Source organism: Pseudophryne corroboree, chromosome 1, assembly GCF_028390025.1.
Source record: "Pseudophryne corroboree isolate aPseCor3 chromosome 1, aPseCor3.hap2, whole genome shotgun sequence".
NCBI lineage: Eukaryota > Metazoa > Chordata > Amphibia > Anura > Myobatrachidae > Pseudophryne > Pseudophryne corroboree.
In genome coordinates, this window is record NC_086444.1 from 537,854,253 (window position 1) to 537,871,832 (window position 17,580).

General features: G+C 44.1%; 1 long non-coding RNA gene across 1 annotated transcript in view; it reads left to right on the top strand.

The window, feature by feature from the left end:
• Positions 1-5,371: 5,371 nt before the first annotated feature.
• Positions 5,372-17,580, top strand: part of LOC134915108 (uncharacterized) — a 38,440-nt gene continuing 26,231 nt past the window's right edge. The window contains exon 1 of the long non-coding RNA XR_010177388.1: positions 5,372-5,502. This is a non-coding gene — a long non-coding RNA (uncharacterized LOC134915108). The remainder of the gene's footprint in view (positions 5,503-17,580) is intronic.

Here is a 17,580-nt window from a genome sequence, read left to right on the forward strand (position 1 = left end):
GTACACGGTGATATATCGGAGGATGATGATGAGGTGGACATCTTGCCTCTGTAGAGCCAGTTTGTGCAAGGAGAGATTAATTGCTTCTTTTTCGGTGGGGGTCCAAACCAACCCGTCATTTCAGTCACAGTCGTGTGGCAGACCCTGTCACTGAAATGATGGGTTGGTTAAAGTGTGCATGTCCTGTTTATACAACATAAGGGTGGGTGGGAGGGCCCAAGGACAATTCCATCTTGCACCTCTTTTTTCTTTCATTTTTATTTGCGTCATGTGCTGTTTGGGGAGTGTTTTTTGGAAGGGCCATCCTGCGTGACACTGCAGTGCCACTCCTAGATGGGCCAGGTGTTTGTGTCGGCCACTAGGGTCGCTTAGCTTACTCACACAGCTACCTCATTGCGCCTCTTTTTTTCTTCTTTGCGTCATGTGCTGTTTGGGGAGTGTTTTTTGGAAGGGCCATCCTGCGTGACACTGCAGTGCCACTCCTAGATGGGCCAGGTGTTTGTGTCGGCCACTAGGGTCGCTTAGCTTACTCACACAGCTACCTCATTGCGCCTCTTTTTTTCTTCTTTGCGTCATGTGCTGTTTGGGGAGTGTTTTTTGGAAGGGCCATCCTGCGTGACACTGCAGTGCCACTCCTAGATGGGCCAGGTGTTTGTGTCGGCCACTAGGGTCGCTTAGCTTACTCACACAGCTACCTCATTGCGCCTCTTTTTTTCTTCTTTGCGTCATGTGCTGTTTGGGGAGTGTTTTTTGGAAGGGCCATCCTGCGTGACACTGCAGTGCCACTCCTAGATGGGCCAGGTGTTTGTGTCGGCCACTAGGGTCGCTTATCTTACTCACACAGCTACCTCATTGCGCCTCTTTTTTTCTTCTTTGCGTCATGTGCTGTTTGGGGAGTGTTTTTTGGAAGGGCCATCCTGCGTGACACTGCAGTGCCACTCCTAGATGGGCCAGGTGTTTGTGTCGGCCACTAGGGTCGCTTAGCTTACTCACACAGCTACCTCATTGCGCCTCTTTTTTTCTTCTTTGCGTCATGTGCTGTTTGGGGAGTGTTTTTTGGAAGGGCCATCCTGCGTGACACTGCAGTGCCACTCCTAGATGGGCCAGGTGTTTGTGTCGGCCACTAGGGTCGCTTAGCTTAGTCATCCAGCGACCTCGGTGCAAATTTTAGGACTAAAAATAATATTGTGAGGTGTGAGGTATTCAGAATAGACTGAAAATGAGTGGAAATTATGGTTTTTGAGGTTAATAATACTTTGGGATCAAAATGACCCCCAAATTCTATGATTTAAGCTGTTTTTTAGGGTTTTTTGAAAAAAACACCCGAATCCAAAACACACCCGAATCCGACAAAAAAAATTCGGTGAGGTTTTGCCAAAACGCGGTCGAACCCAAAACACGGCCGCGGAACCGAACCCAAAACCAAAACACAAAACCCGAAAAATTTCAAGTGCACATCCCTAGTGGCTGGGCGGGTTTGTGACGGCAAAACCAGAACTGAATAGTCTGAAGTGATCGCAAGCGCTGAGTAGATTTTGAGCTACTCTGAAACTACACAAAAAAATTTTGTAGCCGCTCTGTGATACAACCGTTCGCACTTCTGCTAAGCTAAAATACACTCCCAGTGGGCGGCGGCATAGCGTTTGCACGGCTGCTAAAAACTGCTAGCGAGCGATCAACTCAGAATGACCCCCATGGTTTTGTCCAACTGCTAACAAATTTGCTGCTGCGATCAGATCTGAATTAGGCCCATAGTGCATACACACTGAATGATATCGCTAACAATATAGTTTAGTAACGTCATCCTGCCGCAACCCCGAACATGCAGTTTCTGATGGCAGGCGATATCGTTAACGACCCGCGAGGTCATTATCTTTCACATCGTTAACAAAAAGTCTAGTTTGTGTACCCAGCTTTACACACAGTGTAAGAGCTGCAGCAACAGCAGCCCTGAAAAAACATTGGGTGTTCTGTTACCATCTATAATGTGTAACCATATGGTTATACACCATCGATGGTACAAGTATTCAACATCGGCCACAGACCATCAATGATTTTGAATCCTCAATGGTCAATGGCCATCCCTACAGTGCGGAATGCTATGGGAGAGGACACACAGTTAGATATTGAGCGAGTTACAGTGTGGGTTGGATACAGTACAGGTTACAGTGCTGGCCGGGCTTATTTCTCTGAGAACCGAGCCCACTCATCTCTACTTTATGCTAATGCCGTCTTTTTGCTTAAGTGAAACTAAACTTCACTAGAATTCACCAGGGTACTAATTATTACTGTATTCATAAAATGCTTGCCAAATGTTAATTGTGGCCTGATGTTGAGAATGTATGCCCCTTTTATGCCTCAGATTCAGTAGCAGATTTACCAACAGGGCTGTGTAATATAGGGCATTTTTGCTTCGACTAGGTTGTTGAATACGTCCGGGCCCTGGCAGGTTGTCAGTGCATTGATTGGAGAGCTGCCAGATGCCGGCTGTCCTGCACTTTGTTGTGCTGCGTGTGATCCGTCCCGTCACACACATAGAGGAGACCAGAAGACAGAAGATGGCTAGGTGCACTGCCGCCCAGAGGATAGCAGATCAGAAGGTGAGGTGCACCAGCCAGTGCCTTATCTGTTTACAGCAGAGGGAAAGGGAATGTGCAGTGCCTGTACTGTTTATACTCACCAACATCCACCTGCTACAATGGAAGGGGGGGGGATGTTTGGTGGTAGTGGCAAGGGACTCTCACGCTGACTGGACTAACACACTGTGTGTATGCATATCTATGGGGCAGTGTGTGTGTCTATAGAGCAGTGTGTGTGGGCGGCTATGGGTATAGTGTGTGTGCGGCTGTGTGGCTGTGCAGCTATGCGGGAAGTGTGCGTGTAGCTGTGGGGGCAATGTGTGTGCGGCTATGTGGGAAGTGTGTGGGAAGTGTGTGCAGCTGTAGGGGTTATGTGTGTGTGCGGCTATGGGGGCAGTATGTGTGCGCGGCTATGGGTGCAATGTGTGTATGCAGCTATGGGGCAGTGTGTGTGTCACTATGTGGTAGTGTGTGTGGGTGGCTATGGGTAGCGTGTGTGTGCGGCTGTGCAGCTATGCGGGAAGTGTGCCTGCAGCTGTGGGGGCAATGTGTGTGTGCGGCTATGCGGGAAGTGTGTGTGTGCAGCTATGGGGCAGTGTGTGTTTGTAGGGCTATGGGAGCAACGCCGCCGGCCCGCCCCCTCCCGCCCAGTGAACGCCTCTACCTGTCAATCAGGCAGAGGCGATCACTGGGCTGAGATGCCGATCGCATCTCTGGCATGCACCAGCGCACTGCGGCGCCTGCACATGCGCAGTTCAGACCTGATCGACCGCTGTGCGAAAATGCATAGCAGCAATCAGGTCTGAATTAGCCCCCTAGTTTCATAGTTTACATGGTAAGGATGGGATGTATTAGATTGCGATACATCCGGGCCAAAAATACCTGCATACCGGCAATTATAATCGCTGCTATGCAAAAATCACAAAACCACTGGGACAGGTCTTCTGATAAAGAGCTGTCCCGGCAATAAAAAAACTTCTGGATTCTAGCTATTATCTTCTAGAAGGTTCTAGATAAGTAGAACATGGGCAACATCTCCACTTCTAAAACCCGCACTTTAGTAAATATACCCTAATATGCATGCGCAGGCTGTGGCGTGCGTGTAGGGAGAAACCCTAGTTCTGTCTCTACTAACTTTCATGTTACATTGCATTGTACTAATCTAAGGGCCTGATTCAGTGATAGATGCAGAACCCGATATTTTCACTGTCAAGCAATTATCGGTGGTCTGTGCATGCGTCTGATTTGCACTGCACCCGTATCAAGTTACATTACCATTGGCGGCCACAGCAAGGATTCGGTGGCAGGATAATTGACAGGGAGTGTTTGAGGGCGGTAAGGGGGAGTGGCGGCTCAAATGCAGGCGTGTCCCAACTGTTTTGCAGACTGCAACTAGGATTCTGTATGCTGACAACATGGCTCCAGTGTCTTAGTTCCGGCTGCCATACTCAGTTTACGGCGGCCACAGGTTACTCAGATCTCCGAAAATTGACTGATCTGCATCCGATGCTGCATCTTTGTACACAATTGCTTGGATTTGCGAAGCTGCCGGTGGGCATCTCAATGCAAACAGCGGCAGTTGTAACATTTGCATATTTTTGCGCAGCTGCTGCGTACACATTGGCATTAGTGTCCACTCTGAATCAGGCCGTAAATACTATCTGTCTTCCAGACTCTGTCAGCTTCCCCATCGATCAGCAGCTCTAGGCAGCATCTTCCTCGTTATAAGCTGCTATAGTTAGAATCTGTACCTTCTGTTTCAGGATGTCTGCTGTGGCAGTTACCGATTCTCTGTGTTACTGAGGCCTCGGGCACATTCTCCAGGCTCCCTGCTGCTTCTTCTCATTCTTCCAGCTTTGTCAATTTCTCATGGATATAACACCGATATATTCTCTTTCATTAACAGCAATTTATTACATTACTATTTTAAAAGTTATGGATTAAGTGTAAAGGTACAGTTGGAAACTGACTTCTGATTCCTCGGTACTACTTAGCTCAGTGGTTCCCAAACTTTCTTGAATCACAGCACCCTAGAGTATCAGCATTTTTTCACACGCCCCTAGGCCATAAGTTTCTTATTGAGAAATTCAGCAAAAATGATTAAATTAAGTAAATTGTGCCTTGGGGTCATGGTTTTGTCAATCACATTGACCGTAAATTATATGGTGTAGTTCTGGACCACCAACACAAGTGCCCAGTGTGCCATAGCTCCCAGTTTGAGAACCACAATCTTCGCTAATTAACAAGACAATCTTATGGTGTGAGATTCAATTGTAACTGAAACGTAAAATATGACAATACAATAACATGTTTACAACAAGCAATAAAACACGAAAACTTTTTTCACATTCACCGTCATTCTTGCAACGCTACTTTGTTGTTCTAAAGATTTCCATTAAATATACACAGGTACCAAAGATTGTTAATTGTACATTTCAAATAAATCACCATAAAAAAGCCATTAAAAACTAAATATGAAAGCCAGCAAACAGTATTGTCAATAGAGACATTTGTTAGTTAAGCCAACATTAGACGCTAATTTGCATATTTGTTTTTATGTATGTTTTTGAAAGATTATGACTAAAGTACGACTTTTCTATTCTTTATACTCATTCTAAGGACATGTACCCGCTAAGTAAAACAATAGCATTTTACTTGCTGTGCAGTACGCTGCTGTGTCTAGTATATGGTGGAAGCAGACAGGATGCCTGTTATTACAGAGATAACTTATCTCTATGGTAAACTCATGCACACAGTGAATATAGCATAAACTGTGCTGGCAGTAGGAATCATTGCTTAAGAGGAACCCGTCCATAGTACACAATGTTCATAATAATTGCCGTATTGACCATGCACCAAGACAATCCGACGTGCTGTATTCATGATCCATTCATTATTCACTATATGTGTATGCGTCTTAAAGGTACGGAGAATTTAGGAGCTGTAAATCTTGAACAAATAAAATAATGATTGAAACTCCACATAAAATCATATATTATAACATACTTTTAAATTTAAACCTTATTGTCTTGAAGTTTGTGCATGCTTGTTGCTTCTGTTTTATGTCTGTATATATACATACTGTATATAATATATATATATATATATATATATATATATATACGCAATACTGTGCAAAAGTTTTGGGCAGGTATGGAAAAAATGCTGCAAAGTATGAGAGCTTTCAAAACTAGAAGTGTTAATAGTTTATTTTTAGCAAATAACAACATGCAAATTGAATGAAAAGAAGAGAAATCTACATGAAATCAATATTTGGGTTGCCTTCAAAATAGCATCAAGTCTTCTAGGTACACTTGCGCACAGTTTTTGAAGAAACTCGGTAGGGAGGTTGTTCCAAACATTTTGGAGAACTGACTACAAATCTTCTGTGGATGTAGGCTGTCTCTTCATGTAATCGCAGACAGTGGGGGCCATTTCATCACTTTGTTCACCTAAGGGCTGGAGAGCAGTACAATAATGAGTGTCTGCAGGCAACAGTGAAGCATGCTGGAGGATCCTTGCAAGCTTGGGGCTCCATTTCAGCAAATGGAGTTGGGAATTTGGTCAGGATTAATGGTGCCCACACTGCTGAGAAATACAGGCAGGTACTTATCCATCATGCAATTCCATCAGGGAGGCATCTGATTGGCTACAAATGTATTCTGCAGCAGGACAATGACCTCAAACATACAGCCAATGTTATTAAGAACTCTCTTCAGCATAAAGAAGAACAAGGAATCCTAGAAGTGATTATATTGCCCCCGCAGAGCCCTGATCGCAACATCATCGAGTAAGTCTGGGATTATATGAAGAGACAGCCTACATCCACAGAAGATCTGTGGTTAGTTCTCCAAAATATTTGGAACAACCTTCTTGCCGAATTCAATCAAAAACTGTGTGCAAATGTACCTAGAAGAATTGATGTAGATTTCTCTTCTGTTCAGTCGCTGTGCATTTTATTAATTGATAAAAACAAACTATTAACACTTGGATTTTTTAAAACATTCTTACTTTGCAGCATTTTTTCCACACCTGCCTAAAACTTTTGCACAGTGCTGCATGCATACATTATATATATATATATATATATATATATAAATTATATATGTATATATATATATATATATATATATATACACAAAGGGGGTGCAGATGCACTAAACGATCATTACAGTATAATAAAATATAATATGTGATAAGAGGTTGTTGGTATATCGTTGGCCAATGATATCGGCCTGCTCACCAATCATCCACCCCCAGAGACTGTCCTATATTTCTGCTAGCCCAAGAGCAGAGAACGACATGAATTCTAATATGACCACACATTACTGGTAAGTATGATAAATTATCATGTAAATATACAATGGCAGGTAGCCCCTGTGGATAGGCCAGATGTATGAGACGCATATAATACACACCTAAAGTACTGATAACAGACTTTAAGTCACCTGTATTAAGCAAGTTATTTATTAAGTGTCATCTTAAAATATGGATTTGTATTTATAGATTTTTTGAATTGCCATACATGGGATAATGAATATGAAATCTATGCAGCAATATGTAAGCAGTGCTGTAGACTTGATTGTTTGTTGATGGTTTTATTTCCCTATCGCCGCTGCTCGTACGGATGATTAGTGGTTTGTTGACAGCGCCTGACTCTGTAGTGAAATGGGAAAGGCACCATCATCTGGGAAACATCCTTATCATTTACATTAGAGATTGTTTAGCATCACATACATGTGCACGTCCATAACAGACTGTGCCTAATTACGTTAGAGGGATCACTAATTCCTGTGAGACAGAGACAGGTTCATCTGATTTTTGGCATTATTTACAGCAGCATTTTTTATTTCTTTGCAAGTTTAAATATAATTTACATTGCTTTTTTCTTTTTCAACTTCTTTACATTTATTATTAAAAATTGTTGGATATTACTAGAAGAAAATAAAAGATGCAATGTTACATGTAAAATAACTAGATACGGTGTATTCCTTTGAATAGACCATGGATCCAAATCTTTTTATATATTTCAATGGAGAGCAAAATAATAGTGCTTTTTTATTTGGGAATCATGACAGTCAAACAGAAATATTATTAAATATTGTGGGCCAGAGGCCACGGGCATATAAAGGGCACGATTCAGACCCGATTGATGCTGTGCGTTTTCGCTCAGCAGGTGATTGTCGATTGACTGCGCATGCGTATGCACCGCAATGTGCACTCTCTTTGCCAAACAGCAACAGGATGGTGCGAAAATTTAGTTTGAACAGCCATTCGCAATCATGCTGATTGACAGAAAGAGGACGTTTGTGGGTGGAAACTGGCCGTTTACTGGGGGTGTCATGAAAAATGCAGGCGTTCCTAAGCGTTTTCAGGGAGGATGTGTGACGTCCGCTCCGACCCCGATCAGCCTGTTCTCATTGCACTGTAGGAGTAAGTCCTGGGCTGCGCACACACTGCACACACTGGAAAAACCATACGATGGTGAGTGAGTTGTGAACGGATTTGCAGCTGTCCGCTGACTGAGGGATATTTTCGCAGAGTGAACACATGCGATCGCACACTGCGATTGCACGCGGTGAATATACACTCCCCCTTGGGCGGCGACAAGCTGATCGCAGGAGAACAAAATTAGCAGCCCAGCGATCAGGTCTGAATTAGGCCCAAAGATAGAAGGGAGACGTGGGCAGTCTCTGTCTGGAAGCCCTCCCCTCCTCTGTAGCGGGCTGCGCTGATACGAGCGCTAGTAGACTCTGGCGCTGTACCAGAGTCTACTGAATATACGCAGGTCTCCAGGGAAAGGGCATGGCACCCATTTTCACAATGATTTCCCTACTGCACAAGCGCAAATGCTAGAAAAGTAGCCAAGGAACCAGTTTCCCGGAAATTTTGCAGAGCTGCAGCTGCCGGCGCTGGACTCCGGAAAGATAAGTATAGAATAAATGGGTGCAGAGTGTGTGGTGTGGGCCCCCAGGGCCCCTCTTACACTGCACAAACTGACCCTATTATAGATATGCCATTGCTTTATCCAATGGGAGTCCATGGTTTACATAGTAAAATCACAGATGACAACCTTACCTATTACATCTAAGTGATATTTGTCTGCTCGCAAACTTAGGGCCTGGATTAGATGGTTTATGTACAAATCTAAGGGTGGGGGAAGGGTGCAGGTACAGAATGAGTCCTGCATAATCGCTCGCAGTCCTCTCTTAGCCGTAGCATGATTGGCATGCTGTGGTGTTTGGGGTCCGACATGGTGATCTCATACTGCGTCTTCAGAAGCAGCACTCAGATATAGATGCTGGTAGGAGGCATCCTGTGGCAGTATTAGCATATTAGTTGCACTGTATTGCACAGCCGCTACCTTACTGCTATCCAGAATAAATGGGCAGTTTCCACCTAGAGTAAATATTTGGTGTATTTTATTTTGCATCTTGTGAAATACAGAAGATGGCATATCATCAAGGATATTGGCCCTCATTCCGAGTTCATCGCACGTAGCAACGTTTTGCTGCTCGTGCAATCAACTCGCCTATGGGGGAGTGTATTTTAGCATCGGAGGGCTGCATTCGTTTGTGCAGCCCTGCTATGCTAAAAAAGTTTACTGCAAAACAAGACCAGGGTCAGACTTACTTACCATGTGCGACGGATCCAGCGACGAAGGTCCTGGGACTGACGTCAGACATCCGACCTCCAAACGCCTGGACACGCCTGTGTTCAGATCTCCACGCACAGAAAACAGTGAGTATCCGCCCCGGAATGCCTCCCCGCTGTCAATCTTTTTGCGATTGCGCTAGCGATCACTTGCTTCTCTCTTCTGGACGTTGCGCGCTGGGAAACGACGCACGTGCGCATTGTGGGTGACGTGCATACACAGTTCTGACCCGTTCACACCGCAGCGACGAACTGCTGCGTGCGAACAGGTCAGAATGACCCCCGGCCCATTGTCTACTAAACTTGCCAACACCTAAACTAACATTACATCAACTGATTGTTTAATCCTCCACCAAACTGCACATGGCTTATTACATTAGCAACAACTGTTTCTAAGGATGTTGTTTTAATGTGCTGGTGTCCTTGTGAATTTCTATTTCCCTGGAAGCATTCACTTACTGTATAAACCAAAAAACACAATTTATTGGTTGGACCCCTCGCATAGATGACACTTTTCTATGGGACGTTATACAAATTCTAAAGTTATGGAGCTCCTTTGAAGAACTTCCAACCTGCAGACTTTATTTTGCACTGATTTATGGACTAGGCTGAAAGATGTATGAACAGTACAATTCGTTATAGAGGCTGGAGAATGTTTATTGCAAAGCACCATGAATTACCAACAAAGCTGTACAATTGGTCTCCTGTCTACCAATCTGTACATTGTATGTAGGGAATACGTCTTACTGATTAGCTCACATTGGAGAGGGGGAGACTGTTTAGAAAACAATGAGAGTCTTTATTAGAATTAGGAAGGAACTACAACTCTTTGTTTTGCCTCGGCTATACTTTTACTCTCACATATGCAAATTAAGCTGCGTGATGGCACTAAGCGGATTTGTAAATTAGCAAAGAGTCTGTGATAAATGCAACCTATGTTAATAATGGGGAATCTCAGAAGATTAAATATTGTTCCCAGGAAATTTAGCACCATTCAAAACAAACCGATCATAGGTTGATCTTAAATATATATATATATATATATATATATATATATATATATATTTATTTATTTATTTTTTCTTTTTGTTCACGTCTTCAACATAGGCTTACATACACATTGAATTGCTTGGTATTGGGGATATTGGGGGTAATTCCAAGTTGATCGCAGCAGGAATTTTTTTTGCAGTTGGGCAAAACCGTGTGCACTGCAGGGGGGGCAGATATAACATCTGCAGAGAGAGTTAGATTTGGGTGGGTTATTTTGTTTCTGTGCAGGGTAAATACTGGCTGCTTTATTTTTACACTGCAATTTAGATTGCAGATTGAACTCACCACACCCAAATCTATCTCTCTCTGCACATGTTATATCTGCCCCCCTGCAGTGCACATGGTTTTGCCCAACTGCTAAAAAATTTCCTGCTGCGATCAACTTGGAATTACCCCCATTATTCAACTTGTCTGGAGAGATAAAGCGGGTGATTCAGACCTGATCGCTCGCTAGCTGTTTTTGCAGTCCCGCGTTCGCATAGTCGCCGCCCGCCGGGGAGTGTACTTTAGCTGTGCAAGTGTGCAGTCGCATGTGCAGCCGAGCGATACAAAAATACTATGTGCAGATTCTGTGATCACAGCAGCTTGTTCGGGGCCGGAATTGACATCAGACACCCACCCTGCAGACGCTTGGACACGCCTGCGTTTTTCCAACCACTCCCTGAAAACGGTCAGTTGACACCCATAAGCGCCTTCTTCCTGTCAATCTTCTTGCGATCGGCTGTGCGAATGGATTCTTCGTTAAATCCAACGCACAGCACCGATCCACTTTGTACCCGTACGTCGAGCCTGCGCATTGTGGTGCATATGCATGCGCAGTTTTGCCGAGTTTTGACCTGATCGCAGCTCTGTAAAAAATAGCTAGTGTGCAATCAGGTCGGAATGACCCCCTTATTCAGTAAGGATTGCAATTTCTGCTAAAAAGCAGTTGCTGCGATCAAATTGTTGCCACCCAGAAAGAGAAAAAATGGCCATTGCAGAAATTGCAAATGCATCACAATATGCGGGTTGATCGCAAAACCATATGCAATTACTGGAACATCGAAGATTATTCCTATCTGTGCCAGGCAAGGTCATCCACAATTCTTGCATCGCAAGATGCTGGAAGTGGTCATCGCTGACGTCAGAGGCCCTCCTTAAAAATGCCTTGGCACGCCTGAGTTTTTTCAGACACACCCAGAAAAAGGCATGTTTCCGCCGGGAAACGCTGGCTTCCTGTCAAACAGCATTCAATAATGGGCGGATTGCGATTTCAAATTTTGCAATCCTTACTGAATGAGGTCCTTAGTGTGAATGTCCATGTGATATGGCCTTCCATACTGTGGCTGTGGACTCTGGATCAACTGGTAGTACATGCCTTTGGACTCCATTGTGGATACTGCACTCTAAGCAAGCGCCGGAGCTTTTAGATAAAAGCCACTGTAGGGAATTCAATTGCTGCGAAGGGTGTGAATAACCATTGCCACTGTGTTTAAATGCCGACAACAGCACCCCATTTCACACCCTTTGCCTGGCCGATTTGCACCCCGATTTGCACAAAAATGCTTGCAACCCTACGGGGTAGAGTACTTTTGTGTGAGATCCTACTGCCATAAAGTGTAGCGAGTGCCATGTAGATTCAGCCGGGTGAAGGATTCGCCAGCAATTTATTTCATCCCTTTGATTTAATGTCAACATTGGAAAAGATTGACATGGCAATGGTTGACACAAAAATGGTCGACACACTTTTTTTTTGCATTTTTGGGGTTAGTGTGAATAGTTTTCGAGCAGGGACCAAATTTGGGAATTGTATAAACAAGTCGCTCACCACGCTTCGGGCACGGTGTCTCATTCTGCTCAACACAAGGGTACTAAAGGTTATGATTTGTGACATAGATAGTTGGAAAAAGTCCAAGAACATGAAAAAAAAACATGTGAACCATATGTGTCGACCATTGCCATGTCTATCATTTGAACCTATTTACCTTTTTCAGTGACGATCTTTCAAAGGCCGATCTTTTACCCATGTTGACTTAGTTCATGTTAACCATATGGTGACGACCTAGACATTGTAGATCTATAGCCTGGATCCCGTTTATTATTCAATACAAATCCATTAGTGATACATCCAACAACTGGGCCATAGTTGTTGGATGTATCACTAATGGATTTGTATTGAAGAATAAATCCTCTTCTGCTTTCAACTGAATCGTAAGTGCTGGTTTTTGCATTTTTTCTCTATGGGAAAGTGAGTGATATTATAATACTTTTTGACCTAGCACCACACTAATGCCTAAACGTTTTTTTTTTTTTTGGACTGAGTGCTGTCATTTTCTATGTATATATATATATATACACTGCTCAAAAAAATAAAGGGAACACTAAAATAACTCATCCTAGATCTGAATGAATGAAATATTCTTATTAAATACTTTGTTCTTTTTTTTTCCAAAATATTTTTATTGAGGTCAAAAAGGCATATTGAATCATAACAGGTAATGACATATAATGACATATAATTCAACTGCACCTGGGGCCACATTAGCCACCCAGAACAGTCGTGTATAAAAAGAAAGAGAAAATCCCAAAACAGAGAACCTCACATTTTCACTTTTTACATCGAGACGTCTAGATATATGTTATATCCTGGTGTTGTGTAACCAAATAGCAAAATTAATAAACATAAAATATGATGGAACAGCTAATGTGTTCCTGCTAATTAGCAGATTCTTTGCCTAACAGTAAAGCATATTAATGCGTCTCCCCCTTTGGGGATCGCTAAATCCTAAAATAATAAAAACACTAACAATATCAACAACATTATTAACATTATTAATAATAATCGTACCTGCCTGGACCCAGGAGTCGCCGACCCATCCACGGAGATATCAACAGTGTGATAAGAAGAGATAGACGATAGATATCCAGTGTTAGGGAGTAGGAGGAGGTAGATGTAAGAGCTTAAGGGTCAAGTGTTGGCAATCAGAGTTGAGATGATGAGAGGGAATAGAAAGCAAGAGAACAAGAGAAGAGTAGAAGGTAAGGAAGAGGAGAGGGGGCTAGGGTGTAGTCATGGAAGAGCAATGGGGGGGTCGTCTGCTAGGACCTGGTGTCCGTACCAGGTGGTGCAGTGAAAGCTTTGTTTGATGGCTGTTTTTGTCGGGGTAGGTAGTGTGTTGATAAATCGTCGTCAGCAGTGAAACAGAGTGGGGGTTAATATTTCTTTGTTAAGGGAAGTCTCTAGCCAGTCCATCGTGAATAGGAATAGTAGTCTAGAGGTAGTTAGAGGTAGTGTGGTGGGGGTATTGGATATCCATTGTTGTAATATGGCCTTTCTGCCCACCGCTGAGAGGATCATAATTAGTTTCGTGTCTCGAGAGGGAATATCACTTTGATCACGGACATACCCGAACAGCGCCCAAGAAGCAGTACACTGGAAGCGCAAGCCCAACTCGGCAGTTCCGTAGGTGTGTAGTTCTGTCCAAAATTTTTGAATATGGCAGCAGTGCCAGAAGCAGTGCATAAGATCTGCTATTAGTGAAGAGCATTTTAAGCATTTAGCCGAGTCGGACAAGCCCATCAGATGGCTCCTCCTTGGTGATATGTAGGCTCTGTGTAGTATTTTGTATGTCATTTCTTGATAGAGGCTGGCAGGGATAAGTTTAAGGGAGCTCGCAAAGCTATCCACTATGTTCTCCGGGGACATGGATGGGATTTGGGTGGACCATGTTTGTATTTGTGTGAGGTCTGTGGTGGGTATGTGTTCCGTGCGTATGCGGGTATATATTGCTGAGATGGAGCAGGTCCCTGTGCGCAGAAGTGCGTCCAGAGAGTTAACCAGGTCTGGGGCAGTAAGATGTGAGAGAATCGACTGTATATAGTGTGATATTTGGTAGAAATAAAAGCAATGGCGGAGGCTAATTCCATATTTGGTTGATACCTCCGTGAAAGTGAGTATTCTTTTGTTGGAGTCGAGGAGGTTTCCTATACATGTGATACCTAAAGCGTGCCAATTGGTAAAGGGGATGTGAGCCTGACCATTTTGGAATTGTGTGTTCCCGACCAAAGGGAGAAAAAGTGAGTAGGTGTGGTGTAGCTTGAGAGATCTGCGGGAGAGTCTCCACGCTATAATAGTGGAAGTTAATAGAGGGTTATCCAAACGAAGGTTAGATATTTCAGATTTGTTTGCATGGAGGATATAGCTGAGGGATAGGGGGGTACAGAATTGGGAGTCGACTAGTGAGTCGGTAAAGGTGGATGTTCCGTGGATCCAGTCCACGGCAAATCGGAGGAGACAAGCATGGTTGTACTGCTCCACGCTCGGCAGATTCACCCCCCCGTTCTGTATTGTTTGGGTTAATTTAAAAAGACTTATCCTGGGTCGTTTATTGGCCCAGATAAATTTAGATATCGAGGAATTAAGATGAGATACATCAGCTTTTGAAAGTATGATGGGCAACATCTGCAGGACGTAGAGCAGTCTGGGGAAACTAACCATCTTGACCAAATTACAGCGTCCCAATAGATTTAAGGGTAGTGTTTGCCATAGCGTAAGTTCTGTCTGGATCTTATTGAGAATTGGGTGGATGTTGTCAGTGTATAGATGGGTGGGGTCAGCGGGAAGTATGATGCCTAGATATGTAATGTGAGTGCTAGCCCATCGGAATGGGAAGGGGGTATCCCAGCCTTTGGTAATCTGGGGAAATATGGCCAATGCCTCCGACTTGTCGAAATTGACGGTGAAGCCTGCAAAAGAGGAAAAGCGGGCAATAGCTTCTTGAAGTGCCATTACCGACTGTCGTGGATTGGAGGTAAGTATAAGGATGTCGTCTGCAAATGCCATAAGTTTAATTTCCCTGTTGCCAATTTTTATACCATGAAAGGTGGGTAAGTTGATGATATATCGTATAAGGGGTTCTAGGGCGATGTTGAAGAGGAGGGGGGAGAGGGGGCAGCCCTGTCTAGTTCCTCTCTCTAGGAGAAAGGGTGGGGAGGGGATATTGTTAACTATCACCTGCGCAGATGGGTTAATGTAGAGAGATTCAACCAGTCCCCGAAACGTCTCGCCAAATTGCTGGTAGAGTAGAACTCTTGTTAAGTGAGGCCAGGCAATTTTGTCGAAGGCGTCCAGGTTGATTAGGATGTTGTCTGTGATATTATTGGTGTGGGAGTGAGTAATGGCTGCCAGCGCCACTCTGATGCCACGCACTGATTGTCTGTGTTTAAGAAATCCCATCTGCGCTGGCGATATAATACGGGAAAGGCATAGCTGTAGTCGGTTGGCCATCAATTTGGTGAGGACTTTAAAGTCTTGATTAAGGAGTGAAATCGGTCTGTAAGACCCAGGCAGGGAGGGGTCTTTGCCTGGTTTTGGTATAACAATAATTGTGGCTTCGTTAAATCTAATGGGGATTTGTTTGGAGGTGAGAATATGGTTATAGAGTGATGTGAGGGTAGGAGCGAGTTCGTCTCTTAATATTTTATAAAATTCCGCTCCATAACCATCTGGGCCGGGGCTTTTATTGTTCGGTAGGGTCTTGATGACCTCCACCACCTCCTCCACTGTTATCGGTTTATCTAGGGATTCCCTCTCCTCTTGGGTCAAAATAGGGAGGTCTGCCTCTCTCAAAAATGAGTGGTTGGCAGCAGAATCATCAGGGCCTTTGGTATATAGAGATTGGTAGAAATTTCTAAATTCTGAACAAATGAGGTCAGGGGAGGTGGTCAATTTGTCCGCATGCATGATCGCATTGACCCAGTTACGAGATTTGGGTCCTTTGATTAGATTTGCTAATAATTTGCCTGATTTGTTACCCCATCTGTGGAGTCTATTCCGCTGATAGTTGTAGGAGAGCTGAGCCCGTTCCGTAAGGAATGTATCATATACCAGCTTGGCTGAGAGGTATGCCTCTTTATGGGCGGGGGTGTCATGTTGTGTGTAGCTGCGGTATGTAGAGGTGAGAGTGGAGCTCAGGGCGTGTAGTTGGGAGGAAATTTTTTTCCGTTTGGCGTGTGTATAGGACATGATGTGTCCCCTCAGGACGGCCTTTGCCGCCCCCCAAAAGACTGGTGAGTCTAATTGTTGGTCGCTATTGTCTGAGGTGTAGTTATGCCAGGACTGTTTGAGGTGAAGCGTAAAATCAGTGGACTGGCGGAGATAAGCTGGAAATCGCCATCTCAAGGCGGTGCGTTGTGGTAATCCTAGCTGGAGGCGGAGAGATATAGGGGCGTGGTCCGAGATGATAATGTTCTCGATAGATGTGTAAGTGATTTTGGGTAGAAGATTGGTGCCGGTAAAGATGTAGTCGATTCTGGAGTGGGATGAATGGGGGTGGGAATAAAAGGAATAGTCTTTTTGGGTGGGGTGGAGTATTCTCCACGGGTCTAGGAGGTTTAGTTGGGTACAGAAGGAGGAGAGCAAGTGGGTGTGGGGAGTAAAGGTAGTAGCACTTACCCTGGATCTGTCCATGGATGGGTCGACAACCGTGTTAAAATCTCCGCCAACTATCAAGTTTTGGCCTCCCCAGGTAATAAGGGTCGATAGCAGATCTGCAAAAAAAGAATCAGGTGAAGTATTTGGTGCATATACGTTGAGGAGAGTGTATGTTGTGTTTTGGATGTTAATATCTAATAATAAAAATCTACCCTCTGGGTCAAGCTGTTTTCTGAGGATTGAATGCTGTAGGTTGGCATGGATTAGAATCGCTACACCCCTAGATTTCGTGTGATAGGGAGACGATATGCAACTTCCTGTCCACGGGGCACGGAGGGTGTGTCTAGGATCATCTAACCAGTGTGTCTCTTGTAAAAATACAATCTGAGGAGACATACGTTTCAAATGAGCCAGCACTTTTTTCCGTTTGACCGGGTGATTAAGGCCCTCTACGTTCCAAGACACCATGTGGAGTAGTGTGGCCACTGGGTCTCCGTCTATGGGAGTTTGTGAGTGGGAGTCGGAGGGCATATTATCCCACTCCCATCGGGAAAAATATAATTAGAAAGGTTGAAAGGATAAGATGGGGTCCCACCCCGACCCAGCGAACGGGGGGGGAGTTTCCCAGTGGGGGGAGGGGGCCCCTACCCAGGCAGGCACAACCGACAAAACATATAAACAATAACATAAGTAGTTTCCAACTATGGAAACCTAAACAACAGAAAATATACATGGGTGCGGGATATTCGCACTCCGTATATTCTGCACCTGAGACCCGAAATTAAGGTTCGGATAGTGTTTAGCCATTATCAAAAAGAGTCACGTAATGATCAAGTGGAAGGAAGGGCGAAATGTAGCCTAGCTTCGTCTGGATCTTCAAAGAAC